The sequence below is a fragment of the Sus scrofa genome, chromosome X, assembly GCF_054392235.1.
Source record: "Sus scrofa isolate SSC_HxYL_T2T_F1_AM1 chromosome X, Sscrofa_HxYL_maternal_Yorkshire_Landrace_v2.0, whole genome shotgun sequence".
Classification (NCBI taxonomy): Eukaryota; Metazoa; Chordata; class Mammalia; order Artiodactyla; family Suidae; genus Sus; species Sus scrofa.
In genome coordinates, this window is record NC_139401.1 from 109,037,374 (window position 1) to 109,049,726 (window position 12,353).

Genomic DNA, 12,353 nt, shown 5'->3' on the forward strand with positions numbered 1-12,353 from the left:
TTTAAGGGAATTGAGTCATTGTAGAACCATGACCCCGTTTCCTCTGAGTAGATGTCACCTTAAAAATAGGAAACACATAGAGATAAAGAAGGTTAAGGACATTACTTTGACATTTTGAAAGCATGATTTCTTAGGAATTGCAGGAAAAATGGGGGGCTAGTTTAAAAAAAATCTTTATAGAAGATTCAAAGGAAGGAATGCATAGTGAAATCTCCAAGTGGACAATTACATGAAACTTTCTGACAATAAAAAGCTTAGCTGATGGAAATAAACCATAAGGGGCTCGCATGGGTATGTTCACTGGTAGCTATGAAGACTGGCTTTAATTGTTGCTCTGAGTTGTTGCTAAACTACTTAGGGATATTCTGAAAACCTTGCTTGGAAAGGCCCTAGGCATGAAGACTTATTATTGAATGACCTAATAATAATTCACTCATGTAAATGTATACATATGTGTTTGATACTAGACTAGCAGCTGGGATTGATTGTGGATCACAGGAGAACAGATTTTTTTTCCTGCTATGATTGGCATTTTCAAAGGTAGATACTTTTATATAGATACTTGCAATCCATCCTGTTAGGCCGGGAGTGGGTGTACAAGTAAAAACTAGTAGGGGAGAAAAATAGTCTGCCCTCAGAGGCTTTCTCTTCCCTTCAGGGTGAGGATTGCTAGGCCTGCTGACAGTGGAAAAATGAGTCAAAAGCTTCCTTGTTGAGAGGTTTTACCCTTCTACCTGAAGGAACAAAAATGAAGTAGCAAGTTCACACATGGTGGTAGTTGCAGTGCAACACATTTCAGGAAGAGAGCTGAAGGGGCAAGCTATAATTCTGATAGGACCAGCTATGTAATTTGCAGGACTCAGTGCAAAATGAAAATGTGGGGCCCCTTGTTCAGGAATTATTCAGTATTTCAAAGTAGTGACAGCAGAATATTACATATGTGGATATGTACTCTTCTAAGTGTGGGATACTGTGTGATAGCACAGGTTGTATTGTTGTAGTCCCACCAAGCTGACCTTACTTCTGGGCAGTAGGAATAATGATAACAAAAATTCAGAAGGTATAATAGAAAGGTATAAAGCAGAAAATCAAGATCATCTAAAGTCCCACCACCTAGAAACGACCATTTTTTTATATTGCAGAGATTTTTTGGTATACATATACATATCGTACAGGTTTTTTTGGTGTGTGTGTCTTTTTAGGGCCGCACCCTTGGCATATGGAAGTTCCCAAGTTAGGGGTTGAATCAGAGCTGTAGCTGCCGGCCTACACCACAGCCACAGCAATGTGGGATTCAAGCCACGTCTGTGACCTACACCACATCTCATGGCAATGCCAAATCCTTAATTCACTGAGCGAGGCCAGGGATCGAATCTGAGTCCTCATGGATACTAATCGTGTTCGTTAACATGTGAACTCCCAAACAGGTTTTTATACTATGGAGATAGTATGTTAAAAAAGAGATAAGGCCTAAAATGGAGTCGCTTGTGCTAAACCCATGCTGCCAAACCAAGACTTGATACTTAACCTAATTCCAGTTTCAGCCTCTCCCAGAAATGTAATCTTAACTAGTCAGTCTGGAATTTCCTGGTCAGCACTAATGTGATAATCCACTTGTTAGACCCCTGCTGCTCTGCTCCGCCAGAGGAATGTGATCTTGCCTGAAATAGTCCACTCTTTGCTAGTAACTTCCTTTTCCCTCCCTCCTTCTGCTTATAAAATTTTTCCATTTTTGTACAGCTCCTTGGAGCTCCTTTCTGTTTACTTGATGGGATGCTGCTCAATTCATGAATTGTTGAACAAAGCCAATAAGATCTTTAAAATTTTGTTATTTAACAGATTTGGTGGCAGCAGTGAGATTGAAGGAGACTTCTGACAGCTTCAGGGACAATGAGAAATACAGGCCCAATGCCCTGTGAATCCTTTGAGTTCTTTGTCTTTTTTGAAGTTTCTGAGGGCCACAGGTAAGTTCCTCTGGGTTCTGAGCTCTACCCTCTTTGCATTGAGCTCCCAATCTAATTGTCTTTCTGTAGCTTTCAAATTAGGAACTTCTGGTAGTTAGATTACAATTCCCTATTTGATTGGAAACTCCAGACCCTGGTTTAGTCCCCAGATTCCATGCTGGGGACCGCTGGCAATTCAGTCAGTAGGTCCCCACTTTTTTTTTTTTTTTTGCTTTTTAGGGCTGCACTCGGGGCATATTGAGGTTCCCAGGCTAGGGGTCGATTCTGAACTATAGCTGCTGGCCTACGCCACAGCCACAGCAACGCAGGATCTGAGCTGTGTTTGCAACCTGCACCACAGCTCACGGCAGCGAGGGATCCTTATTCCACTGAGCGAGGCCAAGGATCAAACCCACAACCTCATGGTTCCTAGCCAGATTCATTTCCACTGTGCCACGACGGAAACTCCCATGGTCCCCATTTGTTTAGAATCCCAGTCTGCAGTCCGCATGTGTTAGGTTTGTTGGCTCAGTCCTTTCCCCAGTCCCAGGTTCCCCACTGGGAATTGGCAGTGGTGCACAGGGCCTTCTCTTGGCCAGGCTGCAGAAACAGTTCTTGGTTCTTGCTGGTGTGTTAACGTGCACATGTTCGTTTATCTTGTTTTGTGTAGATAAAGCCTATTGCTAATGGGAATCTCGGAAGCCAAAAGTCAGAAAATTGGTGTGCATGAATCGAACACTTCAAATCTGATGGAGCACTCACTACTTAACTCTAAGACTCCTGTGTTAGGATACGTTGATAATGGAGTGGTTACCCACCAACCTCATGAAAATTTCCATGCCGTGAGGTACACTGTAAAATACCACACAGTCCCCAACTTAGCAGCACAGCCCTCTTAGATATTACAGTAATCTCATATCTGCAGTTTCAACTTCCATAGTTTCTGTTACCTCTAGTCAACTATGGTCCAAAAATAATAAATGGAAAATTCTAGAATAAACAATTTATACATTTTAAATTGCACATTGTTCTGAATAGTGTGATGAAAACTTGTGCTGCCAACTCCATTCTGCTCAGGATTCACAACCATTGACATACATTGTCTGCTCCTGACATCCAACCAGCGACATCATTGTGGCTTGATGATCCAGGATCACCTGAAGCAGATAATCATCCTGACATTTTATCAGAAAGTCAGCAGTAGTGTAACACTACATCACAATGCCCATGTCATTCACCTTACTTCATCTCATCACATAGGCATTTTATCATCTCACATCATCACAAGAAGGTTGAGTACATAAGGTATTTTGTAACAATAAGATGTTTTGTGACAGTGACCACATTCACATAATTTTCATTACAGTGTATTATAATTGGTCTATTTTATTATTAGTTATTATTGTAAATTTCCTACTGTGCCTAATTTCTAAATTAAACTTCATAACAGGTATGTGTAGGAAAAAATACAGTATCTATAGGAGTCAGTACTACCCATGGTTTTAGGCATCCACTGGGGTCTTGGAATGTATCCCCTGTGATTAAGGAAGAACTGCTATAATTTGGCTCTGAGAGGGACCCAAAAGACTTAGCTGAAAAAATGGGATTCTTAAATTCTGGAGTTAAACACTCCACCTTCTGGCATTCCTGCTTATTTTATGTCTAAGAACTATGATCCTGGAAGCCATAAACATCAACAAAAATGGCAAAATCTTACTCAAAAAACCCCTAGAACTACAGTGGCCATTGTGGAGAACGTCTCAGACAAGATTTTTTAGTTAAGAGGTGCACTAAAAAGCAAGGGTTCCCAAATCAAACAAGCAGAATGGAATACCTAATTTAATTGGTATGTAGAAGTTTCCAAAGGGCTTCAAGATTCCAAAATAGCTTCTATGGAAATTTTAATGCAAAAGACTAATTGAAAAATAAAAAACACAAAAGGTATCTAAAACAACAACTAGGTCTCCTGAATTACACCCTCCTAGGTGTTCATCATCAAAATGTTGGCCCAGGGATTGATATTTCTTGTTCTATCAATGGGATAATAGAAAAGATGTTGTTCTCAAAGGTCCAATGCAAATTCTTCAACATTAGCTTGAATACCCTCATATCTACCCTGTATGGACCCCCCCAGAGTTGATTAGACTCTGAAGGATTTGTCTAGTAAACTATTACTTTATTCCCTTGAAGCAGCCAAGGGGAAACTGAAGTTAAAAATCAGTCAAAAACCTTACCAAATTCTGGTGTAGATACCAGAGCTACAATCTACTTTAAACCCCACTTGGAGCCTGCAGATAGGATCCTTGGAAAACTGGCAAAAGCTGGTTAAGGGTGAGAATTCTTACTAGAGTTGGCTGTCCTGGATCTGTCTATTGTATCGTGTACAGAAAGGAAAATAAAATATCTTTTGCACCCTCTTTGGGGGCACCTCTTAAGTCCAAGGGATTGTTCAGTACTGCCAGAAATATTTACTGTTTGTCCTAGATGAAACCTTACAAGATGTTTGAAAGGATTTTTTTTTTCAAAAAGTAGCTCTGTGGTCAGAAGTTGGCCAAGTTGGAAGCTGATAGCTAAAACTTGATGGGGACTTTTTAAAAGGCCTTCTCCCCCAGGCTGCAATGAAAACTATACACCCAGAGGGAAAGAAAAACCTTCTGAAGCCTTTGGGGAAGTATTTACTAAAACATTCCAAAGACAAATAGTGTTAAATCCAGAACATAGAAATATTTCGATTTCCTTCTTGTTGGGAATCTCTGATATAAAAAGCAAATTGAAGATAATGTGGTTGGATGGGTGGAACAACCTCTGATGCCATTTAAGTTGCAACCCAATTCCTTGAGAAATCAGAAGCAACTGTCCTTATCTTACAAATCTTAGCAAAACCAAAAGTAAGGCTCTAGAAATAATTCAAAGTCTATTTATCCTTTTTACCAATACCAAAACCTCCTCTATTTATCTCAGAAGGCTTGTAAGTATTGTAAAAATTCTGGTCTTTATTTATTTTTTTGTCTTTATAGAACTGCACTCACAGCATATGTAGGTTCCCAGGCTAGGGGTCAATTGGAGCTGTAGCTGCTGGCCTACGCCACAGCCATCGCAACACCAGATCCTAGGCGCATCTGCGATCTACACCAAAGTTTACACCACAGCTCATGGAAATGCCGGATCCTTAACCCACTGAGCAGGGATTGAACCTGAACCTGCATCCTCATGGATACTTGTCAGATTGGTTTCTGCTGAGCCATGATGGGAACTCCTAAAAATTCTGGACTTCAGAGAACAAAAGTCTTTCTTGGAGGAACTTGTATTTTTTCCTTGTGCTTTTGAGATGTAAATGTTTTACCTAGTCCTTCTCTGGGAACTCTTATCTAGACCATCCCCAATTCCTGAGACTGAAAGAAAAAAGTGATGAAGGCTTTCAAAAAAATGCAAGCTGCTGTAAAAGCTCTCTCACCCAAAATCTGTTCCACAGCTTCTATAAGATCACTTATCAAGGATAAATATAAATCTAAGTGTCTTCTCCACAAATGTTAGTACAAAAGACTTTAGTCATAGCCATCTGAACAGGTATACTTATTTCAGTTGTTCTTTTATAAGCTAGTGAGTTTTATATTATCATATCTGTCTCATGGCTAAAATTTTATTTTATTTTTATTTATTTAAGGAATTATTGGGAGTTTCCATCGTGGCTCAGCAGTAATGAACCCAACTAGTATCCCTGAGGATGCGAGTTCAATCCCTGGCCTGGCTCTGTGGGTTGGGGATCTGGCGTTGCTGTGAGCTGTGGTGTAGGTCACAGACATGGCTCAGATACTGCATTGCTGTGGCTGTGGCCAGCAGCTGTAGCTCCTGTTCGACCCCTAGCCTGGGAACTTCCATATGCCAAGGGTGTGGCCCTAAAAAGCAAATAAATAAATAGTAAGATAAAAGTGACCTATGACCTACACCATAGCTCAGGCAATGCCGGATCCTTAACCCACTGACCGAGGCCAGGGATCAATCCTGCATCCTCATGGATACTAGTAAGATTTGTTTCCACTGAGCCACGATGGGAACTCCTAAAATCATGTATTCTTTATCATTCATCTGTCAATGGACATTTAGGTTGCTTCCATGTCTTGGCTGTTGTAAATAGTGTTGTTATGCATGTTGGGGTATGTGTATCTTTTCAAATTAGTTTTCTCTGTATATATGTAATGGCTAAAATTTATTTATTTATTTATTATTTATTTATTTTTTGTCTTTTGTCTTTTTAGGGCCTCACTTGCGGCACATGGAGGTTCCCAGGCTAGGGGTCGAATCGGAGCTACAGCTGCTGGCCTACAACACAGCCACAGCAGCGTGGGATCTGAGCTGTGTCTGTGACCTACCCCACAGCTTATGGCAATGCCCGATCCTTAACCCACTGAGTGAGGCCAAGGGATGAACCTGCAACCTCATGGTTCCTAATCAGATTTTTTTTTTCTGCGCCAAGATGGGAACTCCATTTTTTTTTTTTTGAAAATTTTAGAATAAGAACTGTAAGGCCTCTTTTTGCATCTGTCTATGTTTATGTGTATCTCTTTATGTTGTAGATGTGCAGTATTTTTTTTAACCTCCAGATAATATTGCCAGGATTACTTTGTAAAGGGTTTTATTTAATTGGCTTAAAGAAAATTAAATGCCTAAATGAATAAAGTATTCATAAAATTCTCAAAAAAACTAATAGAAACTAACTCAAGTGCTTTTTAGGTTCATGTGATCCAAGGAAATATTCTGTATTAAAGATAATTTAAATCTATTGGGTTTTTTGTTTGTTTGTTTCGACCATGCCTATAGCATGTAGAAGTTCCCAGACCAGGGATCAAACCTACACCACAGCAGCAACCTGAATCACTGCAATGACAATGCCAGATCCTTTACCTGCTGCACCACAAGGGAACTACTCCATTGGTTTAATTAAAATAGACATGTCTTTAGAGTAATCAACATTCTCTCTGTTAATTAAAAGGACAAAGTTTTTATGAACTGTTGGTCTGTACTTGTAAGAGATTGTAAATGGCTTTTCCTTATCTTTTAAGTAATTTGCCTAGAAGATAAAGATTTGGTATCTTACCAAAATAATTTCCTGTGTTTCATGTTGTCTTTATCAAATCTTTGATTACTTAAGGAAATTGAGTCTTCTCTATCAAAAGAGCTAAGTTTTTTTTTTGTTTTTGTTTTATTACAATTTTTTAACTTTCTGTATTTGCCTGTGAAGTCTTTGTCATTATGGCTAAATAGATAATTAAGTATTATTTCAGTGACCTATGATCCTATTTGACCAAATGTCTTTAAAATCTTTGGATATTTTTGACAGCTCTTCTCCAAAAAAATCAAATTCTTTTCTTTTTTTTTGCCTTTTCTAGGGCTGCTCCCACGGCATATGGAGGTTCCCAGGCTAGGGGTCCAATCGGTGCTGTAGCCACTGGCCTACGCCAGAGCCACAGTAACGAAGGATCCAAGCCTCGTCTGTGACCTACACCACAGCTCACAGCAACGCCGGATCCTTAACCCACTGAGCAAGGCCAGGGATCGAACCCGCAACCTCATGGTTCCTAGCCGGATTCGTTAACCACTGAGCCACGACGGGAACTCCCCAAAAAATCAAATTCTAAATGAAGTCTTTTGACCTAGAAGTACCTTTGGGATTTTTCCAGAAGGCCCCTGGAAAAGCATAAAAGAATTCTTTTCTCTTTTAATAAAAAAGAGAGATGTTAAACTAATTAGGCATTTTTTGGTATGCTAAATTACATAGGAAGCATTGTCAAATAAGAAGTAGTACTCTAGGGGAGTTCCCTTCCTGCTCAGCGGTTAACGAACCCAACTAGGATCCATAAGGATGCAGGTTCAATCCCTGGCCTTTCTCAGTGTGTTGAGGATCTGGCGTTGCTGTGGCTGTGGTGTAGGCCAGCGGCTATAGCTCCGATTGGACCCCTAGCCTGGGAGATGCCTAAGGTGTGGCCCTGAAATAGCCAAAAAAACAAAACAAAACAAAACAAAAGTAGTACTCTAACCTGTATGAGCAAAGAATCTGAAAAAGAATGGATATATGTATAATTGATTTACTTTGCTGTACACTTGAAACTAATACAACTTTCTAAGTCAACTATACTTCAATAAAATTTATTAAAAACAAAAATAATAATAATAAAGTAGTACTAAGTCTTCTTTACTGTATAGATATATGTTACGTGTTCCAGAAATTGTATGAAATTCCTGGGAATTTGATATGTTCTAGTATGTTATAATAATTCCAGCTATTATCTTAGAATGTTGTATGTTACAGAAATAACCGCATTTCCTCATCAATTCCATTGTAGTTAACGCTCATCAGATCTTTAACAGCATTTTAAAGTATTTTTATAGACAGTTACTGTTTTACTCTGATACTTTTCCAAAAGTGTTCCTGCAAAGTATTTCCATGTTCAAGGAGAGTCATGGTTCTTTCAAAGTTCTTTCTTTGACAGTTGACAAGTATAGATTTCTGGTAACTTTAAGGTCATAAAATTGAACTGGATAAGAATTTTCAGAACTAATGGAAAAACTGAATTCAAGCAGAACAGGTATTAATTACATGGGACTGAATGAACTGAAGAGGATGATTGTAATTTTTTATGACTTTTTAATTGAAACATTGCTGATTCCTTAATGTTTTATTTTTCCAGATTTAAGGAAAACTTTTCTCTTATGTTAGCTATGACATGCAGCAGTGTGGTAAAGTATACCTTTGTAAACAATAATGAAACATTTACTTTTTCTCCCTACCCAGTCCCTCCAGAATTTGGAAACTTTCGAGTAGTCTTTTTCATAGCAATATGGTTATTTGCATAAGTTCAATAAAGATCTGTATTCCTTGTAACCAGACACAATTAGAAAAGTTGGCTTTATTATCAAGGTGACAGGGAGGTTGTATTTGAAAGAAATGTGCATAGACTCAGATATGACCAGACAGCTTTAAGGAACAAAGGTTGACTTTATAAAGCCAGTAAAGCCCCTTGGAAAAAATCGACCTGGTACCTTGCTTACTGGATCCCTGACAGCCTTACTAGGTAAGTAAGGAAGGTCACTTCCTGGCAGGCCCCAGAAGCTTGGGATGTTTGGGGAGTCTCAAGAAGGGAAGAATTCACATAAACTATAGGCAAAATCTTGGCTAAGCTTCCTGGCCTTAGAGGCTTTTAAGAGTTTAAGCTGAGATTTCTTATGAAAAGTTCCAGCAAAGCAGTGTTAAAAATAATTTATATGGTCAATCACTGTTGGTGCTGCACTTATGCAAATAACAAGGCCAAATTTATTTTTTAAATTTTTTAGTTTTTTTTTTTTTGCTTTTTAGGGCCTTACCTGAGGCATATGGAAGTTCCCAGGCTAGAGGTCTAATAGAAGCCACAGCCGCCAGCCTACACCAGAGCCACAGCAATGCGGGATCTGAGCTGCGTCTGCAATCCTACAGCACAACTCACGGCAGTGCTAGATCTCTGATCCACTGAGTGAGGCCAGGGATCGAACCTGCATCCTCATGGATATTAATCAGATTCATTTCTGTTACTCCACAGCAGGAACTCCAACAAGGCCAAATTTAATACGCACAGATTTGTTTTAGTGTGATTATCTGTCTTGGTTAGAAAAAATGATGGTGATTGTAGAGAGAAAAATTATGTTTGCACCTTTGCAGATACCAGATTTTAGTCCTGTTAACTGTCTTTGAAGTTTTGTTATATACCTATAAACTGGACTGGATCCTGCATTCTTTTTGTTTCCTCAACTATCTGGCTACAACTCTCTAAACTAATGTTTCCAATTTTCTCACACCCTTCTGATTTGGAATCTCTAAGAACAAAGACTGCCCTTAAATTTTTTTGGAAGGGACTATACCAGGTCTTCCTCACTTACCCAGATGGCAACCAAACTTTAGGGACTTGAACCTTGGGTACACATCTCATAGCTAAAGAAGGCTACACAGGACATCCTATCCTGTGTAGACACTGGAGACCTCCACATAGCTGCCCATGACTTGGAGCCTTGACTCCATGATCAAGGTTGCTCTTAATAAGAAGATAACCTTTGATTGTTTTTTAGGTGAGTAAGGAATTGTTTGTGCTATGGCCAACACCACTTACTGCACCTGGAGGAATACTTCTGAAGCTGAAACTCAGCTACATAAGATCACTGAATCAACCACTTGACTTAAGAGTAACTCCTTTCTTTGATGTATTTGATTTTGATTGGTTTGGTCTTAGGGACCATGACTCTAAAGGGCACTGCAGACTTTGGGAATTGTCCTGCTTATCATAGTCATAGTAGTCTCCCTGGTGTGCCATATTCTCTCAAAAGCTTTAAATGCATGGTTGCAGCCACCCACCACCAAGCAAATGTTCTCCCTAAGCCTGGAATGTCAGGAATAGAGTGAAGAGAATGACTGGCTAAAAAAAATTGTGAACCCTAAGTCATGACCTGTAAATAACACAGAGAATATGCAAAAACTGTGGGAACCTCAGAGTTTTAGCTACAAGTGGTACTAATGCCTTAAATTTTGATCACATCTCACAGTTAAGCTGAGAGTCTGATCAAAAGGGGGGAATTGTTAAAAAAAGATACAGTAGTTCCCAAGTGGAGTCACTCATGCCAGAAGTCACCAAACTGAGACTTAATACCTAACCTAACTGAAGTCAGTCTGGAATTTTCTGGTCAGCACTAGTGATGTAGTCCACCAGATAGACCCCTGCTGCCCCCCGCGCCCCCCAAAGAACAGTGACCTTGCCTGAAACAGTCTACTCTTTGCTGGTAACTTCTTTATCCTTCCTCCTTCTCCTTATAAAAGTCTTCCATTTTGTACAGCTCCTTGGAGCTCCTTTCTGTTTGCTTGATGGGATGCTGCCAAATTCATGAATTGTTGAATAAGGCCAAGAAGATCTTTAAAACTTAGTTGAATTTTGTTATTTACAGGTATATTGTACATTCTCTTCCATAGCCTTTTAAAAAATGTATTACATTTTAGGGAGTTTTTCATGTTAGTAAATATAAATCATTTCAGCCCTGTTTTATAGAAGTTGTATATTCCATTTAACCAAACCTTATTGTTGGGTGTCTGATGAGTCACAAGTTTTTTGTTATTGCACATGATGCACATTGAATATCAATAAAGTTGAATGAGGATTGAATAAGTCAATCAGTATAAAACATTTCACAGAGTACTTGGCAAATAGTAAGTTCTTTATAAATGTTAGTGTTATTTTTATATTGTCAAATTGCCCTGTATAAAAGTGAACTAATTTACATTCCCAACAGCAGCGTGAGAGGGTTCAGTTTCCCTTAATCCTTGCCAATTCTTTCAATTTTTGCCTTTTATATTTCTCCTTCTGTGAATGGCCTATTCATGTTCTTTGACAGTTCTCCTATTGGATTCTTCATGCTTTAAAGTTTTTAATTGATTTCTGTACTAGGGCTGTCAATCTTTTGTAATATGAATAACAGATACTTTTTCTTCTATTTTTTGTTTGATTTTGCTTGCTTTAACCACAAAGGTATTTTAAAGTTTAATACAATTAAATCTGTTCATCTTTTCCTTTAAGATTTCTGTCTTTGCTGTCCTCCTGAGAAAGTCTTTTGGCATAGAACAGGTTTGGAGTTCAGTGGTGGTGAAACTTTTCCTACCTTAGGTTAGGACTGAAACTGGTAATATTAACAGCCTGAACCCAGCCTAAACCCAGATTGGGACTTGAACCCCAAGTTTTAAATTAGAATCACTCACCCTGTGTCTGGACTCACTGAGGTTCAGGTTCTTCATGTCTCTGCACAGAAGGAATTCAGCAAGAGACAAAGTGATAGGCAAGAAATAGATTTATTAGGGTAGGATGCTTGTGAGGGTTGCAAGCGGGCAGGCATGGAAGCTCTCCCTTGAGGATCTGGTGGGCTAGTTTTTATCAGCCAAAGGGGTGGGGGGTTGGAAAAGCCTCTTTCTTCTGGGTATCAACTCCTTAGTATCAGGTAAGGTGTGTATTCAAATCTGCGGAAGGGTTGTCCTCAAACTCTGACCCTTGGTCTCAATATGAATGCAGGCCTAATCCCACCCCCCACCCAACGACCTGAGGCAATTCTCAAGGCTCCACTAATGAAGCAAACCTGCCTTGTTTTGATGGCTTTTTTGAGCAATTTATTTACTTACAGCGATCTCCCAATGTCTCCTAAGTTTCCGTCCTTATACGTGGTCCCTTATCGGGACTTCTAAAAATACCTGTGTTTACTCCATCCCTATCAGGACCACCAGATTTCCTGAGGCTTCATTCTTCTGGGGTGTGGTGTTCCAAATTCTTCAGAATTCACACCACTAGAATACTTCAAACGTATATGGGAAAAGAATACTTTTATTAACTTTGAACTTATATGTGAAAACAC

At 39.2% G+C, this 12,353-nt stretch overlaps 1 long non-coding RNA gene across 12 annotated transcripts in view; it reads left to right on the forward strand.

The window, feature by feature from the left end:
• The window catches only part of LOC102165926 (uncharacterized), a 1,721,850-nt gene that overhangs the window by 11,346 nt on the left and 1,698,151 nt on the right, over window positions 1-12,353 (forward strand). For 10 of the 12 annotated variants that reach the window (XR_014835565.1, XR_014835569.1, XR_014835563.1 and 7 more), the window contains exon 2: window positions 1,840-1,964. This is a non-coding gene — a long non-coding RNA (uncharacterized LOC102165926). Of the gene's footprint in view, window positions 1-1,839; window positions 1,965-2,613; window positions 4,345-10,037; window positions 11,139-12,353 lie in introns of those variants that run through there. The other 2 variants (XR_014835572.1, XR_014835571.1) reach the window with 2 other exon arrangements.